Raw genomic sequence first — 17,736 nt, 5'->3', positions numbered from 1 at the left:
GTGCTAAACACTGGCTCAAAGGCATAGTGTCAGGCTCTGAGGTAAATGAAGAAATATTATGTTATTCTATAGTGATACGTGAATATTACAGTATTTAATCATGAATCAAGATATTATATTTCCAGAAAAATCGACTTTAGGTTTATAGAATACGGAGAGATCACATAATATACTAAATCCCTGATGTTTGAACTAGGGTTGGGCAAATTGGTATTAACGATATACTGCGGTATTATGAAATGGCGATATGGCGCCATTTCTTAATTACCGCCATTTTTTTATTAATTTCTTTTGTGATGTCATAGGTGCAGACACACATCACAGTGCTATATGCCTCTAAAACATTAAGCGCACATTACACATTACAGAGAGTCCCTCCCCACTGTGATCCGGCTGCCGCTGCGCCACCAACGAGAAGGTAATAGTGAGAAAGGGGCGGAGGGGCTGTGGCCGCTGCACCACTAATAAGAATTACCCTCAATACAAATATAGACTGTGGGTGTCGACGGTATCACATACTCGGCACCCGGTCTCAATGACAGGAAGCCGGTGATCCCACGAACCGAGGAAATTTACCCCTCAAATGCGGCACCTGAGGGGTTAATTGGCACGGTTCGGTGGGATCCCTGTCATTGAGGCCGAGTGCTGGCTGTGTGATATGGCTGGCACCCGCAGTCTATATTTTTATTATGGGGTTAATTACATTCAGTGTGCCCCCCCCATACCCCAGTATTATAAATTATAATCATTGGTGGCGCAGTGCACCCAAACCCTGCAGTATTATAATCATTGGTGGCAGTGGCCACAGGGTCCCCTCTCCTCTTTATTGGTGGTGCAGTGGTAGCTTCTGATCGAAGCCCCAGCAGTGAAATCTCAGGGCTACGATCGGTTACCATGGCAGCCAGGATGCTACTGAAGCCATCCATGGCTGCCATGGTAATCTCCCTGCTGCCGTGTGCACAAAGCACAGGGCAGCAGAGACAATGTGATATTTCTATTAGGGTGCATAGGACAAGGGATGAAGAGATCCCAGGTTCTAGCCCCATAAGGGGGCTAATAATTATTAAATAAAAAGTAAAAAAAAAATAATAAATCATTAACATTTGAAATCAACCCATTTCCCAGTTTACAAAAAAAATATATAAACAATAAAAAAACTAATTAGGTATCGCCACGTCCAAAAAAGTCCCAACTATTAAAGTATTGAAAAATATCTCTTGTGGTGAACGCCGTAACAGAAAAAATATTTTTTTGTCTCCTTCTCCCCTAAAAATTAGGATAGGACTGTTCTATTATGGGCCGCATGTTCCATAAATTGCGAAATGCACACATTTTTTTGGCATTTACTTTTTATTTTGCATGGTATCGAGTATTGCATAACTTTTTTATGGGACCGAAATTGAATAAAAATTTTGGTATTGTGACAACCCTAGTCACAGGGGTATAAGTCCTTTAGGTCACAAAGAAATGACATCTAGTGGCTGTAAACCCCCAGAGCCAGGAGATCAGCACTGGATAACAGTCGCTGCGCTCTGGGGGCTGCAGCACAGAGAGGCCAGGGCTGAGAACAGCCGCTGCACTCTGGGGGCTTCTGCACAGAGAGTCCATGGCTAAGAACAGTCGCTGCATTCTGAGGGCTGCTGCACAGAGAGGCCAGGGCTGAGAACAGTCACTGCACTCTAGGGGCTGCGGTAATATGGCTGTGGTGTGTAGGGACTAAGGCCCATATGGGAAGCGCGAGTTTTCAGTAAATGACCCCCAATGTTTTATTTGACTGAAAGGCATCTTTATGATACCATGGTGCCCTTCCTGAAAATGTGCACCTATGATGGGCACACTCTGAACAACCCACTTATCAGGGTTTTCCGCTACGATGTCCCATTTTCTGTGGGAGCAGTGAAGATGGCTGATCGCTGCTATATCCAGCACTCCCATAGAAAATGAATAAAGCAGCAGGGGGCATGGCCGCTTCATCAGATTTGGAGGGAACAGTGACCCCGTTCTTGGTGGGCAACTAAGAGATATTACTGCATGGGGGCATCAAGGAGATATTATAATGTATGAGGGCAATAAGTAAACACGAGTACATGTTTTGAGTGTTTTTCTCTAAATGGGCATTTATCGCGATATATATTGTTATCGTAGGAATATTTTTGATATTGGCCAACCCTAATTTGAAATATATCTGAGTACTTGTTGATGTGGGATCCTGTTGAAGCTATTAATGTCTGCTCTAACTAGTTTATACCTAATGTTCGATGGTCGTTTGTAACAAGTGAGCCGAGGAGTTAGGATCAGAGGTAGGATCAACATCATCCTGCTGTGCCTGAGATTATGAGTTCATGTAGTCCACAATTTCATCCGCAATAATATGACATTGACTACCGTAAGTAAAAGACAACTCTGGCCTGCTACTACTTACCAGAAGGCTGGTGCAACATTGCATCTGCTGCTCTTGTTACTTGTATTACAGCTATACAGATATTTTTTCTGGCAAATGACATGGCACATGTGTTTCCTATCCCATCTATGTCTACTCTGTGTTTTAACAGACATTTTGTTTTAACATGATACTTATCAAAAAGAACAGAAGTTAAAAATAGAAATAAGATATCAGACATATTCACTAAAATTACTCTTTACTGTTGAGAATCTAGTACAGTATAATTGTGACACAGAACAATAAATCAGGCACAATATTCGCTGATTAAATTTGTAAATTAAATTTTAAAAATTGTTTTAAAGAAGAGGAGAGTTGGAAGTATCTAATTTGTTCAATTATTTTTTGGCTGCCCAGATAAAGTTTTTATTTTATTTGCGATAGTAACATTGAGAACCAATATTTTCATTATACAAGATGTAGAGGTACTAGTATTTATTTTTATAATTATTGGAAGCAGGGCAATTTAGGTATAGTAGTACACCCACATATGTTATTTTTCTTTAGAAGAATGTTTGGTTGGAGACTATACTACGATTAAACCACTTTATAGGGGTAAACTTTTTTTTATCATCTAGGATTGGATTTAGATTTCATTAGTTTAGATTTAATTTATTAGTGTTATAGGTAGTGAGTGCCACACAACAGGTTTGACTTTGGCTAGTCCTGAAGGCATTATCCTGGCGGTCCCCTGGTTTTCACATTTTAACTCCTATACATGGATCTGGCCATTGCTGCAGGGGAAGCACTAAGCCACTATATTTTGCAATAGTCCCGGTGTTATTGGCTGCTGAAATACTGGGGTCAAATACACCAGTGCAAAGCACCAGAGGATTAGGTAATAAACATAGTCAGGAATCAGGCAGAGTTCAGGGCAAACAGCTAAGATTTAGCACAGTGAACAGGCATGGGTCAGGTCAGGTAGTAAAGAGCCAGGATCGAGGAAACAGGCAAAAGTCAGAGCACACAGACAAAGAATTATACGTAGCTCTTTAACAGGCTCCAGTAAGCTAAGGAGACCTAGCAAGATCTATATAGAGCTAATGTTCAGTCAAGAAATCACCCAAACAGCAAAGCTTATATAGCCCAGTAGGGTCATATGGTTTGTAACCAAACTATTTCAAACACAGATGAGTGCAGAACTGCAGATACCTTTCTTCCCCAGGAAACATCAGTACTGGCACAGAGATGCTAAAGAAATACAAATACATGTACAGATAGTTAGAAATAGGATGAAGGTACATAGCTGTAATGAGAAGCAGTATTGATTGTAAACCTAAGAGGCTTTATTAATCAATCTCTCCTGCTACCTTTCCCAAAGCTGCTTATTTTGACACCGAATTAAAAGGAGAAAAACTCCTACAGAGAAATAATGATGGGATCTGTTAAGCAGAATACATGCACTGTATTCCATGCAAAAAATGAACAGTAGGTAAGGAGAGAATCCTACTCAGTTTATTACAATGTTATGTAATATTTCTATTGCTGATGTTGTTAAACATATTTCTGCAATTATACAAACAAGATAGGCTCTATTCACACTGGGTTAGGGGATCCACATTGCATGCTTAAAGAGTGGTGTTAAATATATTATAGACAGATGGTGTCTTCTGTTGGCACCTCCACCTGATGTAAAGTTATAAAAATAACTATACCATACAGTTCCTAATTCTAAGTGCTACACAACATAGTGCACAAATTGCAGAGCCATATATTTAGGGGCATAACTAGGACTCATGGGGCCCACAACAAGACATGGAATGGGGCCTCACTCCACCATGACAATGACCACCTGTAGGTATATATGAGACGATTATGTTGATTTTCCAATTGAAGAGGGATAATGCACAAAGTGATGTCATAATAGTGGGCATAATGTGCACAATGATGTCACAGAACAGCAAAAAGACTCACAGTAAGGTGACAACAGTATGATAAAAAGCATGGTGATATACACAAATAAATCAGTGGCATTACAGCACAGAAATAATGACAAAATGAAATGCACTCTTCCATTGGCAATATACATCACTAACTGCATAGAGTGGAGAAAGGCCCCTATAGTTACTAGGCCGCAAAGCAGCTGCTATGCCTGCTACCTTGGCAGTTATTCCCTTGTATGCCATTTAAAGTTCTCTTAAACCCTTAACCACTTTCCGACCGCCCATTGACTATAAATGTCCTGGGGGGTCGGGTTTATCTCTCAACAAGCTCTGTGTATACAGATCTGGAAGCCATGTGACCGCCGGGGCGGGCGAGTGCAGTTGCTGCCGGGTCTTCCACAGACCTCGATCAGCCCTGCACTGAGGCTTTACAGCATAGTATACTGCTGTATAGCCTCTCTGGGGGTGTATTTCCACTGTAACTGGGGCTACTATGTCAACCCCAGTTACAGGGGAAATCAATAGTGAAAAAAAAAAGTTAAATGTTCCCCAAAGGTCTTGTATGACCTTATGGGGGACAAAAAGTAGTGTAAACTAAAATATATTTTTCAAAAAATGTTTTAAAAAAAAAAGTTTCACATGTAAAAAAAAAAATATCCCCAATTAAGTCATTAAAAAAAATGTTAAAAATAGGAAAAATAAATAAAATAGACATATTTGGTATTGCCGCAACCGTGACGAACGGCTCTATAAAAACATCACATGATCTACCCCATCAGGTGAATGCCATAAAAAATAAAAATAAACATTAGAACAGCTTTTTTAGTTACCTCACCTCCCAAAAAACATATTGTAATCGATCAAAAAGTCATATGTACCCAAAAATAGGAGCTATAAAAACGTCACCTCATTCCGCAAAAAATTAGCCCCCCACACAAGACTATAGCCATAAAAATTTTTTAAAAATATGGCTCTAAGAAAATTGCAACACAAAACATGATTTCTTTTTCTAAAAATGCTCTTATTATGTGAAACGTAAAAATTTTAAAATAGACTTATTTGGTATTTCCGCATCCGTAACAACTGGCTCTACGAAAATATTACATGATTTGCCCCATCAAGTTAACTGCGTAAAAACAACAAATAAAAATTACACCTAAACAACTTTTTTTAGTCACCGCACCTCCCCAAAAACATAATATCAATCAAACAATAAGTCGTATGTAGCCCAAAATGGTAACAATAAAAATTTCACCTCATCCCACAAAAAACAAGCCCTTACACAAGACTATAGCCAGAATTTTTTTTAAATATGGCTCTAAGAAAATGGCAACACAAAAACATGATTTTTTTCTAAAAATGTTCTTATTGTGTAAAACTAAAAATAAAAAATCTATTTATAACTATATAAAACTATATATAACTACATATTTGGTATTGTTGCATCCGTAAAAACCAGATCTACAACAATATCACATGATTTACCCTATCAAGTAAAAGGTGTAAAAAAATGACACCAAACTGCTTTTTTTTGTGAGTTCACCTCCCAAAAAATGAGATAAAAGCTACTAGAAAGCCAAATGTACCCCAAAATGGTGGCAATAAAAACTACAGCTTGTTCCGCAAAAAAATAAGCCCTCACATAGCTCAGTCAACAAAAAAATTTAAAGGTTATCGCTCTTAAAAACCATGATAGAAAATTCAATGTTAGAAAATTCAAATGCAGCTCCTTCCCTTCTTAGGCTTGGCGTATCCCCAAATAACAGTTTACAACCACAATTGGGGAGCTACTGTACTCAGGAGAAAATGGGTAGCAAATTGTGGGGGGGATATTCTCCTGTTATATTTTGTGAAAAAGAACGTTTGGGCCTAAAGCACCATTTTCTTTTTCATTTTCACAGCCAAGGGTTATAAATTCTATGAAACACCTGTAGGGTCAAAGTGCTCGCTACATCCCTTAAAAATTCCTTGGGTGGTGTAGTTTACAAAATGTGGTCACTTTTTGGTGGTTTTCACTGTGGGGTACCTCAGGGTCTCTTAAAATGCAACATAGTGCCCTAAGACCATTCCATCAAAATCTGCCCTCCAAAAACAATATGGCGCTCCTTGCCTTCTGAGCCCTGCTGTGTGCCCATACAGCAGTATACGACCACATTTGGAGTGTTTCTGTAAACTACAGAATCAGGATAATGAATATAGAGTTTTTTTTTGTTATTCCTTGATGTGTTATAGGAAAAATTGATTAAAATGGAAAATCTGCAAAAAAATGTGCTTGTATTTTGCTTTAATTCCTGTGGAATACTTAAAGGGTAAATATTTTTAAAACCACTTTTGAATAGTTTGAGGGGTGTAGTTTCTAAAATTGGGTATTTATGGGTTGTTTCTAACGTCCTAAAAAAATTAAATTACATTGCTAAAATGATACCAACATAAACATATGGTGAATGTTAATTAAAGAGTATTTTATGAGGTATCACTATCTGTCTTAAAAGCAGAGAGATTCAAAGTTTTTTTTATAAATAAAGGTGAAATATATTGACTCAAATTTACCATTAACATGATGTAGAATGTGTCACGAGAAAACAATCTCTGAATGACTTGGATAAATAAAAGCATTCCAAAGTTATTACCACATAAAGTGACACATGTCAGATTTGCAAAATTGGGTCTGGTCAGGAAGGGGGCAAATGGCCTGGTCTGGAAGTGGTTAAGGACAAGTTAAGTTTCAAGTCAATATCTATAGTGTAGCATAAAATACTGCAATTCCATCTTTTATTTATTTTTTTGCATTTTCTACTCTATGCATCATGATACAGTAGATAATAATAGATTCATTTGAATTCTGGGATTGGTCTAATTATGGTGATAACACATTATACAGTTTTATGTTTGAGTTCTTGAAGGCTATGTACACCTTCGGGTACAATTTTTTTTAAATGATTCCAGTTTACTCATTTTAGGTTAAAATCATTTTCTCAATTGGTCTTTATAAAAAATATTGAGCCGTTATGTCACAAAGGGCTTTTCTAGCTGTGTGAATGGTACTTTTACTTTCACTTTGTGCCGGTCATCTAATAACCCTTATCTATAAGCTACTAAAAGATCATTAAGCTTATTTATGCCACATTCCTATCAGTAAGATAAGAATTGAGCTTTAATGAGTGTTTATAAGGTCAGAGATAAGGAACTGCTCAGTTCCCTGCCTGATGGAGCAGAGAGAAAATACAGATCCTGCTAGTAAATAAACTCAAAGTTGTGCAGGGAAAACGGATCATAACTTTTAATAAAGACAATTTGAAAAAAATGATTTTTTAGTTCAAAATGAGTACAATGAAAATATGAAAAAAAAAATGCCACCAAAGGCGTACATAGCCGTTAAACAAAAAAATAACATGTTTTTATGGAAAAATAAGAATGTGCTGCCAGATGCTTAGACCAATATTTTTATTTATTTTTTTCACTCTTGTTAGCGATGTGGGGGCTTATTTTTTGGAGATTGTGTGGTAGTTTTACTTACTTCATTTTGAGTTACATATACCGTATATACTCGAGTATAAGCCGACCCGAGTATAAGCCGAGCCTCTAATTTTACCCCCAAAAAATGGGAAAAATTATTGACTCGAGTATAAGACTAGGGTGGGAAATGCAGCTATAATGCAGAGTGTATGTGTATATAATGCACACACTCTACATTATATACACACATCTGCAAGAGGGTGACTCCTTGTATTTAATGCAGAGTGTGTGCATTATATACACACACACTCTGCATTAAATACAGGGAGCCATCCACAGATCTCTCCCCTAAACAGTGCCATCCACAGATCTCCCCTAAACAGTGCCATCCACAGATCCCCCCTAAACAGTGCCATCCACAGATCCCCCCCTAAACAGTGCCATCCACAGATCCCCCCTCCCCTAAACAGTGCCATGATGGCACTGTTTAGGGGAGGGGGATCTGTGGATGGCACTGTAGGGAGATCTGTGGATGGCACTGCCATCCACAGATCCCCCTACAGTGCCATCCACAGATCCCCCTACAGTGCCATCCATAGATCCCCCTCCCCGACGCTCACAGCAGTATATTTAAACTAATCAGTAACCTTTAACTTTGGATACGGTATCTTACTTTGTCTTTGCTTCGGTAATACAGGCAGTGCGGGGAGCTCACACTAGGCGGCGCAGGCGCGTGACATCAGTGAGTGAGCGCCGCCCCCCGCACTGCCTGCTATTACCGGAGCTAAGACCTAGACTCGAGTATAAGACGAGGAGGCTTTTTGAGCACAAAAATATGTGCCAAAAAACTCGTCTTATACTCAAGTATATACGGTACATTTCATGTGACAGGAACCTGACATATTGAAATATAATCTGAGCTCCAGGTAGTATGTAAGCAAGAGGAGCTGATATAGTTTTGTGAGAAAAGATTCAATATAATGTACATCTCTGCCTATTCTGAGCTTAGTCTAGTACACAGTCTCATCCATTGAGTGACACTCTTACAGGAAAGGCTGTCAGTCACAAAATAGAAATGCTCATTGGACTCTTAAAGGGTTTCTACCACCTCATTTGGACCTAATTAGCTGTCAGACACTAGCGATCTGCTAGTGTCTGATCTACCTAACCATGCTATTCTAAGACCTTTGTGTGCAGCCGTTACACAAAAAAAAAGACTTTTATTGCTATGCAAATGAGCCTCTAGGTGCTATGGGGGCGTCTTTTCAGCACCTAGAGGCTCCGTCTACTCACCCTGTATTCCGCCCCGCTCGTCCGTCAAGCCCGTCCATCTCTAGATTGCCAGCCTCCATCTCATCCATCGGCCTTATTCTCGCGCCTGCGCCGTGTGCGCCTGTGTTCGGCGCAGGCGCAGTGACTGTCTGCACCTAGAGGCTCATTTGCATAGCAATAAAAGTCTTTTTTTTTTAGTGTAACGGCTGCACACAAAGGTCTTAGAATAGCATGGTTAGGTAGAGCAGACACTAGCAGATCGCTAGTGTCTGACAGCTAATTAGGTCCAAATGAGGTGGTAGAAACCCTTTAAGCCCAGAATTAGAATATTTACCCACAAAACTATATATCAACCTATTCAGCTCATTCTGCTGTATAATGTACTTGTCACCAACTTACCAGTCCAGGCTCCAGCGCCATGATCTGGGGCCTGGGCACGACCGCGCCATTTCAGACGCTCTGCTGGGCCATACCCTCCATGAGAAGACCACAACCTTTGGCTATGCGAGCGCGTCCATAGTAACAGAGCGTTCACTAATCTCCTCTTCGAAGTGCATGCACATTGGGGGGAGATAAACGGTCCGTGTTTGTGAAAATTTAGGAATTATATGTATTAGGTGTCTGGTGTGACTACTCAGCCTGCCTATGGCGTGAATACTGGTGTTGTGGTCCAATGGTGAGCTGAGTCCCTGGACCTATCAGGTTCTGATCTAGGGACTCGGCTCTCTATTTAAATCCCCTGCTGGCAAAACACCATTGCCAGCTATGGGTTTTTCTTGATTTGCTCCTATTACTTCTGTGTTTTTGGATAGTTGTTATTGACCTCGAATTGCCTCTGACCTCCCTCTGTCTTGTGATTCCGTACTGTGATATCTGTCTGTTTCTGACTTTGGTTTGGCTATTTTAACTACTCTCTATCCTCCGATTTTGTACTGCATTATCCTCCCAGTTTTGGCCTATTCACATATGACCCTTCTCTGTGTGGTTGCTTTCGGTGTCTGTCTGTCTTACACCATAGCAGTAGAGGGAACATCGACCAGTTGCAGACTTTCTGCACTGCAAGTATGCAGGAAAAGTGGGTTAAGTTCAGTTAGGGCTCACTGTGGGTGTATGTTTCCTTGCCTACTGTGCTGACAGTACTGCTGTCAGATCAGACTACATTTTTATAGCGACAGCTTCCCTTTAAAATCAACATTTGTTGATATTTTTCAAGGTGCACCCCCTTCGGTAGGGTCAACCAATACAGCATGTGCAACTGAAAATATTACACACTCCTGAATTCTTTCCTTAACTGGGGTATTTTAGAGGTTTAAGGTCTTTTATTTGGGAATTGAGTCAGCACAACCTGTATATAGGTGCAGATCACTATGGCGAAATACATATACAAACGGAGAATACAAATGTGATCGCACTCTATATCCAGCATCCTGCCCTGCCTCCATGCTGGATGAGACATTGGTGTACATTTTGGCCAAAGCGTAATAAGCCACTCACCGCGTCAAGGTTGCCTCCATTTGAGTGGTCCCTAACACTAGTTCCTACCTGTTCATGGGCCATGACAGCCACACAAAATCCAGGGAATGCAGGTCAGCGTGCGCGCCGAGCACACTCTGCTTTTAACCCCATCCGGTGCCATTACAGCTTTCATCGGATCCAGGGATGCAAGTACCAACATGCACGCTGAGCCCACCATATACTTCTCCTGGAGCCAAATGGCCACTGGTAGGTTCTATATAAGCAGACTCAGTTTTATACTGACTTTAAAACCAGCCTCCAGGACAGATTGACTGGTCAGGTGTGCATGACTCAAAGGAGATCGCCACGCCTCCAATACATACTACAAAGAAAAAAAATTGGGAATTGAGTCAGCACAACCTGTATATAGGTGCAGATCACTATGGCGAAATACATATACAAACGGAGAATACAAATGTGATCGCACTCTATATCCAGCATTCTGCCCTGCCTCCATGCTGGATGAGACATTGGTGTACATTTTGGCCAAAGCGTAATAAGCCACTCACCGCGTCAAGGTTGCCTCCATTTGAGTGGTTCCTAACACTAGTTCCTACCTGTTCATGGGCCATGATATGGTCTTTTATATGGTATTAAATATTGGAATACTACGTAGATTGTGTTTTGTTGTACATTTGTCTAAAAACTGCTACAGAATACCACAGCAACAAGCTCTCATTTTTAGCATCCACTTAAAGTTTTATTTGAAAAATTAACATGATTTAAGAGATTAACTTCACAGTGATGATTAAATTGTGTGCAGTTCAATGCTCATTGGAGATAAAGACCAGGGCTTCAATTAATAAGCAATTATTTGCCATGCAACAAATTCCAGCAAGCAGCTTATTAAATATATAGCCTGGAGGGGAACTTATACTTGGAGAAAATATTGTACCAAAATATTGAAATGCTTTATTTATTCTACATTACCGCAGGTGTTACAGTGCTTTGTTATACAGGTCCAGTGTACAGATTTGTAGTTCTGGTTTATCCCTTGTCATGAGGCATTTGATACTATTTACTTCACAGAAGACCAGGTTCATAGGACGTTAAAATTTTCTTCTGCAGTGTTTTACCACACAATAGTGGATCTTAAACATGCCTGAATGGTTGGATATCTAACTGATATGTTTCATTTTCTCTTCTCTGTTAGAAAATTCAGTTGTTATGACGTATGCTTCATGACAATGATGTGCATGTCCCATGAGGAGCACTTGTGGCCAGAATCCACATGTACAGACAATTACTGTATGACAATATATATTATAGTCTGTGTAATTGTCACAAAGGTTCTCCTTTTGAGAAGATATTTCATCATTTAGAGTACCTTCACATGGAATACGTTTTGCTGAAAAACAGTTCCATTCATTTGAATGAGATGCAATTGGCAGCGAGCACATTTCTGCAAGCTATATTCAGGTGAAAAGAACTGACTTTCAGGCGCAAAAATTTCTTCAAAAATATCTGTTGAGTTAAGGCACCCTTACTCATGTCAAGCTAATCCAACAGACAGTATGGTTTGTTAGCCACTTGCCTTCCACCTGTAGACCATATATGTCTAGACAGTCGGCACTTATCTGTGCAAGGACATTTCTGAATATCTTTGTAGAGCTTGCAGCTGTATGCTAATCGTACAACTACTGGAGCAAGGAGACCACTGTTAGTGAAAACTGGGCTCCCCATAGAGAGGCAGGGATGGTTTTTCAGCATCAATACTCTCCCCATAAATGTATACACAGTGCTGAGTATATAGATCAGAAACAGACAATGCTGCTTTTTGCTCTGGTCCTAGCAATGATTTAATCGCTGGGAGCTGGATAACTACACCATCTGCTGGATCTTAGCCAACCCAGATCAGCTCTGCAGTGTGGCTGTACATCCTTGACCAACCAATGCCAGTGGATCAACTCCTTAGATGCTGCAGTTAAAGGGTTTTCCGAGATTTTCATACTGACAACCTGTCCTCAGGATAAGTCACCAGTCTGACCGGTGGGGGTCTAAAACACAGGGACCCCATTGATCAGCTGTTTGAGAAGGCGGCGGCACTCCTGTGAGCTTACCAAGCACATTGTCGTACATAGTATAGCAGCTGTGCTTGGTATTACACTCAGCCCCATTAACTTCTATGTGGCTTGACTGTTCCTAGGCCACATGACAGATGAACGTGTTGTCACTCAGCCTAGGAAAAGAAGATAGATGGCCGCGGCACTCACAGGTGCCCCAGTGGCTACTCAAAGAGCTGGTCGCGGGGGTCCTGGGTGTCGGACACCCATCGATTATATACTGATGACCTATCCAGAGGTAAGGTCATCAGTATGAAAATCTCAGAAAACCCCTTTAATGATGACTGTAGCAACTAATTAGTTTACAGAGGGAGGGGGCTTCCTATTTCATCTTATCAGCTTACCATAATACGATTGTGGGGTGCTGATAGTTGCCATGGCAGCTGGAAGCCTCACAAAGGCTTTTTGATCTGCTATCTATTGAAGCCTATAAGGCCCAGCCCAAAGCTGGGTATCATAGTCAAACTGTCAGTTTGAAACTGACAGTTTCAACACAGTTTAACCACCTCAGCTCCCCTAGCTTAAACCCCCTTAATGACCAGACCACTTTTTACAATTCTGCACTATACTACTTTCACAGTTTATTGCTCGGTCATACAACTTACCACCCAAATGAATTTTACCTCCTTTTCTTCTCACTAATAGAGATTTCATTTGGTGGTATTTCATTGCTGCAGACATTTTTACTTTTTTTGTTATTAAACGAAAATGACCGAAATTTTGGCAAAAAATTGACATTTTTCACTTTCAGTTGTAAAAATTTTCAAATAAAACTACATTTCTATATAAATTTTCTCTAAATTTATTGTTCTACATGTCTTTGATAAAAAAAAATGCAATAAGTGTATATTTATTGGTTTGCGCAAAAGTTATAGCGTTTATAAACTATGGTACAAAAATGTGAATTTCCACATTTTGAATCAGCTCTGACTTTCTGAGCACCTGTCATGTTTCCTGAGGTTCTACAATGCCCAGACAGTAGAAACACTCCACAAATGACCCCATTTCGGAAAGTAGACACCCTAAGGTATTCGCTGATGGGCATAGTGAGTTCATAGAACTTTTTATTTTTTGTCACAAGTTAGCGGAAAATAATATATATATTTTTTTTTTCCTTACAAAGTCTCATATTCCACTAACTTGTGACAAAAAATAAAAACTTCCATGAACTCACTATGCCTATCACGAAATACCTTGGGGTGTCTTCTTTCCAAAATGGGGTCACTTGTGGGGTATTTATACTGCCCTGGCATTTTAGGGGACCTAAAGCGTGAGAAGAAGTCTGGAATCCAAATTCCCAAAAAATGCCCTGTGAAATCCTAAAGGTGCTCTTTAGAATTTGGGCCCATTTGGGCACCTAGGCTGCAAAAAAGTGTCACACATGTGATATCGCTGTACTCAGAATAAGTAGGGCAATGTGTTTTGGGGTGTATTTTTACATATACCCATGCTGGGTGAGAGAAATATCTCTCTAAAAGTCAACTTTTCCAATTTTTTTATACAAAGTTGTCATTTTAGAGAGATATTTCTCTCACCCAACATGGGTATATGTAAAAAGACACCCCAAAACACATTGCCCAACTTCTCCTGAGTACGGCGATACCACATGTGTGACACTTTGCGCAGCCTAGGTGTGCAAAGTGGCCCAAATTCTAAAGAGCACCTTTACGATTTCACAGGGCATTTTTTACGCATTTGGATTCCAAATTACTTCTCACGCTTTAGGTCCCCTAAAATGCCAGGGCAGTATAAATACCCCACAAGTGACCCTATTTTAGAAAGAAGACACCCTAAGGTATTCCGTGAGGGGCATGGCGAGTTCCTAGAATTTTTTTCTTTTTGGCACAAGTTAGCGGAAAATGATTATTTTTATTATTTTTTTCTTACAAAGTCTCATATTCCACTAACTTGTGACAAAAAATAAAAACTTCCATGAACTCTCTATGCCCATCACGAAATACCTTGGAGTGTCTTCTTTCCAAAATGGGGTCACTTGTGGGGTTTTGGAAAGAAGACACCCCAAGGTATTCCATGAGGGGCATGGCGAGTTCAATAAATCATTGCCGGGATTTTTTTTTTTTTTTTTTATATACAAAGTGTTTGCCAAAGCATATGAACACCACCCCTCAGCTCATAAGCCTCGGCAAACGTATCTTTTTTACTGCAGAGGAGAAATAGCGCCGCATACACCGACTTTTGTGTAATCTGACAGCAGCAGAATGCTTCTGTCAGAATGCACATCAGTGCTGCAGCTCGTTCATCGGTTGGTCCACCTAGAAGGTAAAAAAAAAAAAAAAACAGGCTGCAACGCAATAAATTTATTAACATTAACTTTATATAACATTTGAACAGAACATTAACTTTTATAAACTTTATTGAACTTTTGGAACAGAACATTAACTTTTTTGCTTAATTTTTATATTTTTTTTACCTTTATAGGACAAAACTCTCCTTCCCCATGGGACAATGTGCAAAGCGCAAAGCGCCCAGAGATGTGGCGAAGTACATTATGCACTTTGTCCCAGGGGAAAGGAGAGGTTTGCAGCAGCTGTGAGTGAAAGGGCCCTAAGAGCCCTGTGTGCCTGTCCTGTGTCACACAATCCCTATGCTAATAGTGTACCTGTGTGTGGTACTTCTGGAAACACTCCCCTAAGCATAGGGCAGGGTGGTCAGAGCAGTCAGGACAGAAATAGCGGGTGTCACGCCTTATTCCACTCCTGCTACAGACACAACATCTTTTTCGTGCCTTACTGTAGAGAACAAAACTATTGTACAGAGCCAATTGAACTAAATATACAGACACCTTCTTATACCAGCGTCTGGTGCGGCAGGACACTAAATAAGGAGCCAACATCTGGTCATTGAAGTCCACCCCTCCCATGAGCAAATTATAGTCGTGGACTGAGAGGGGCTTTTCAATGACACTGATTGCTCGTTCTATTTGGATTGTCGTGTCTGCGTGAATGGAGGAGAGCATGTAAACGTCACGCTTGTCTCTCCATTTCACCGCGAACAGTTCTTCGTTACACAAGGCAGCCCTCTCCCCTCTTGCAAGACGGGTGGTAACGAGCCATTGGGGGAAGCCCCGGCGACTAGGTCGCGCGGTGCCACAGCAGCCAATCTGTTCTATAAACAAATGCCTGAAGAGGGGCACACTAGTGTAGAAATTGTCCACATAAAGATGGTACCCCTTGCCAAATAAGGGTGACACCAAGTCCCAGACTGTCTTCCCACTGCTCCCCAGGTAGTCAGGGCAACCGACCGGCTCCAGGGTCTGATCTTTACCCTCATAGACTCGAATTTTGTGCGTATAGCCTGTGGCCCTTTCACAGAGCTTATACAATTTGACCCCATACCGGGCGCGCTTGCTTGGGATGTATTGTTTGAAGCCAAGGCGCCTGGTAAAATGTATAAGGGACTCGTCTATGCAGATGTTTTTTTTCTCAGGGGTATACAAATCTGCAAATTTGGTGTTAAGGTGGTCTATGAGGGGCCGAATTTTGTGGAGCCGGTCAAAAGAAGGGGTGGCCTCTGGGATGAGAGGTGCTGTTGTCACTAAAGTGCAGGAAACGCAGGATGGTCTCAAATCGTGTCCTGGACATGGCAGCAGAGAACATGGGCATGTGATGAATTGGGTACGTGGACCAATATGACCGCAATTCATGCTTTTTTGTCAGGCCCATGTTGAGGAGAAGGCCCAGAAAAGTTTTAAATTCGGAAACTTGGACGGGTTTCCACCGGAAAGACTGGGCATAAAAGCTTCCCGGGTTGGCGGCTATAAATTGAGTGGCATACCGATTTGTTTCTGCCACGACTAAGTCCAAGAGCTCCGCAGTCAAGAACAGCTCAAAAAACCCCAGTGCCGATCCGATCTGAGCTGTCTCAACCCGAACTCCAGACTGGGCGGTGAAAGGGGGAACTACTGGTGCGGCTGAAGTTGGGGGCTGCCAATCAGGGTTTGCCAGCACCTCAGGGACTCTAGGGGCTTTACGGGCCTGTCTGTGCGGTGGCTGCGACGGGGGAACTAATGCACGTGCCACCGTACCAGCTTCAACTGCCCTTCTGGTGCTCGCCACTTCACCATGTTCTACGGCAGTGCTGGTACTAGGTCCAGGATGGGCTGCGCTGCTGGTGTATGCCTCACCACGTAATCCGACAGCGCCAGCCCCACTCTGCTGCCCTTGAAGCGGATCCTGCGCAACCTGTGGTCTAGCAACACGGGGCCGGGTACGCCTGGTGGTATCAGGGACCTCAACCTCATCGTCCGAACTTTGGGTCAGACTGACACTGCTTTCTACAGGTTCATATTCTGACCCGCTGGATTCGTCAGATGAGGGTTCCCATTCCTCATCCGACTGGGTCAGAAGCCTGTAGGCCTCTTCAGAAGAATACCCCTTACTTGCCATTTGGTCAACTAAATTTAGGGGGTATTCCCTGAGACTACCCAAGAAAAAAAGCAAGCCTGTCTTACAAATGGGAGGCTAGCGAAGTACAGGAAGCCGCTGCGATTGATAAAAAATATTAAAACAGATTTTTTTTTATCGCCGCAGCGCTTGTGAAGTGATTGTGCAGTGATAAATTAAAAAAATTATTTTGTAACTGCGGCGGGGCGGGCATGGGTGAACGCACGTGTGGGTGACTGATCAGGCCTGATTGGGCAAACACTGCGTTTTGGGTGGAGGGCGAGCTAAGGTGAATCTAATACTATTATAGATCTGACTGTGATCAGTTCTGATCACATACAGATACTATAAAAGTACCAATGCTGATTAGCGATACGCTAATCAGCGAATCAGTGACTGCGGTGCGGTGGGCTGGGCGCTAACTGACGCTAACTACCTACCAAAGGGGCCTAAACTAACCTAAAACCTAACAGTCAATACTGGTGGAAAAAAAAGTGACAGTTTACACTGATCACTTTTTTCCCTTTCACTAGTGATTGACAGGGGTGATCAAGGGGTTAATTGGGGTGATGGGGGGGGTGATCTGGGGCTAAATGTATTGTGCTTGGTGTACTCACAGTGATGTGTGCTCTCTGCTGGAACCAACCGACGAAAAGGAACCAGGCAGAGAGCACAGAAGCCATTTAACACATTATATTTATAAA

The sequence above is a fragment of the Bufo bufo genome, chromosome 2, assembly GCF_905171765.1.
Source record: "Bufo bufo chromosome 2, aBufBuf1.1, whole genome shotgun sequence".
Classification (NCBI taxonomy): domain Eukaryota; kingdom Metazoa; phylum Chordata; class Amphibia; order Anura; family Bufonidae; genus Bufo; species Bufo bufo.
Note: the sequence above shows the minus strand (reverse complement) of the source record.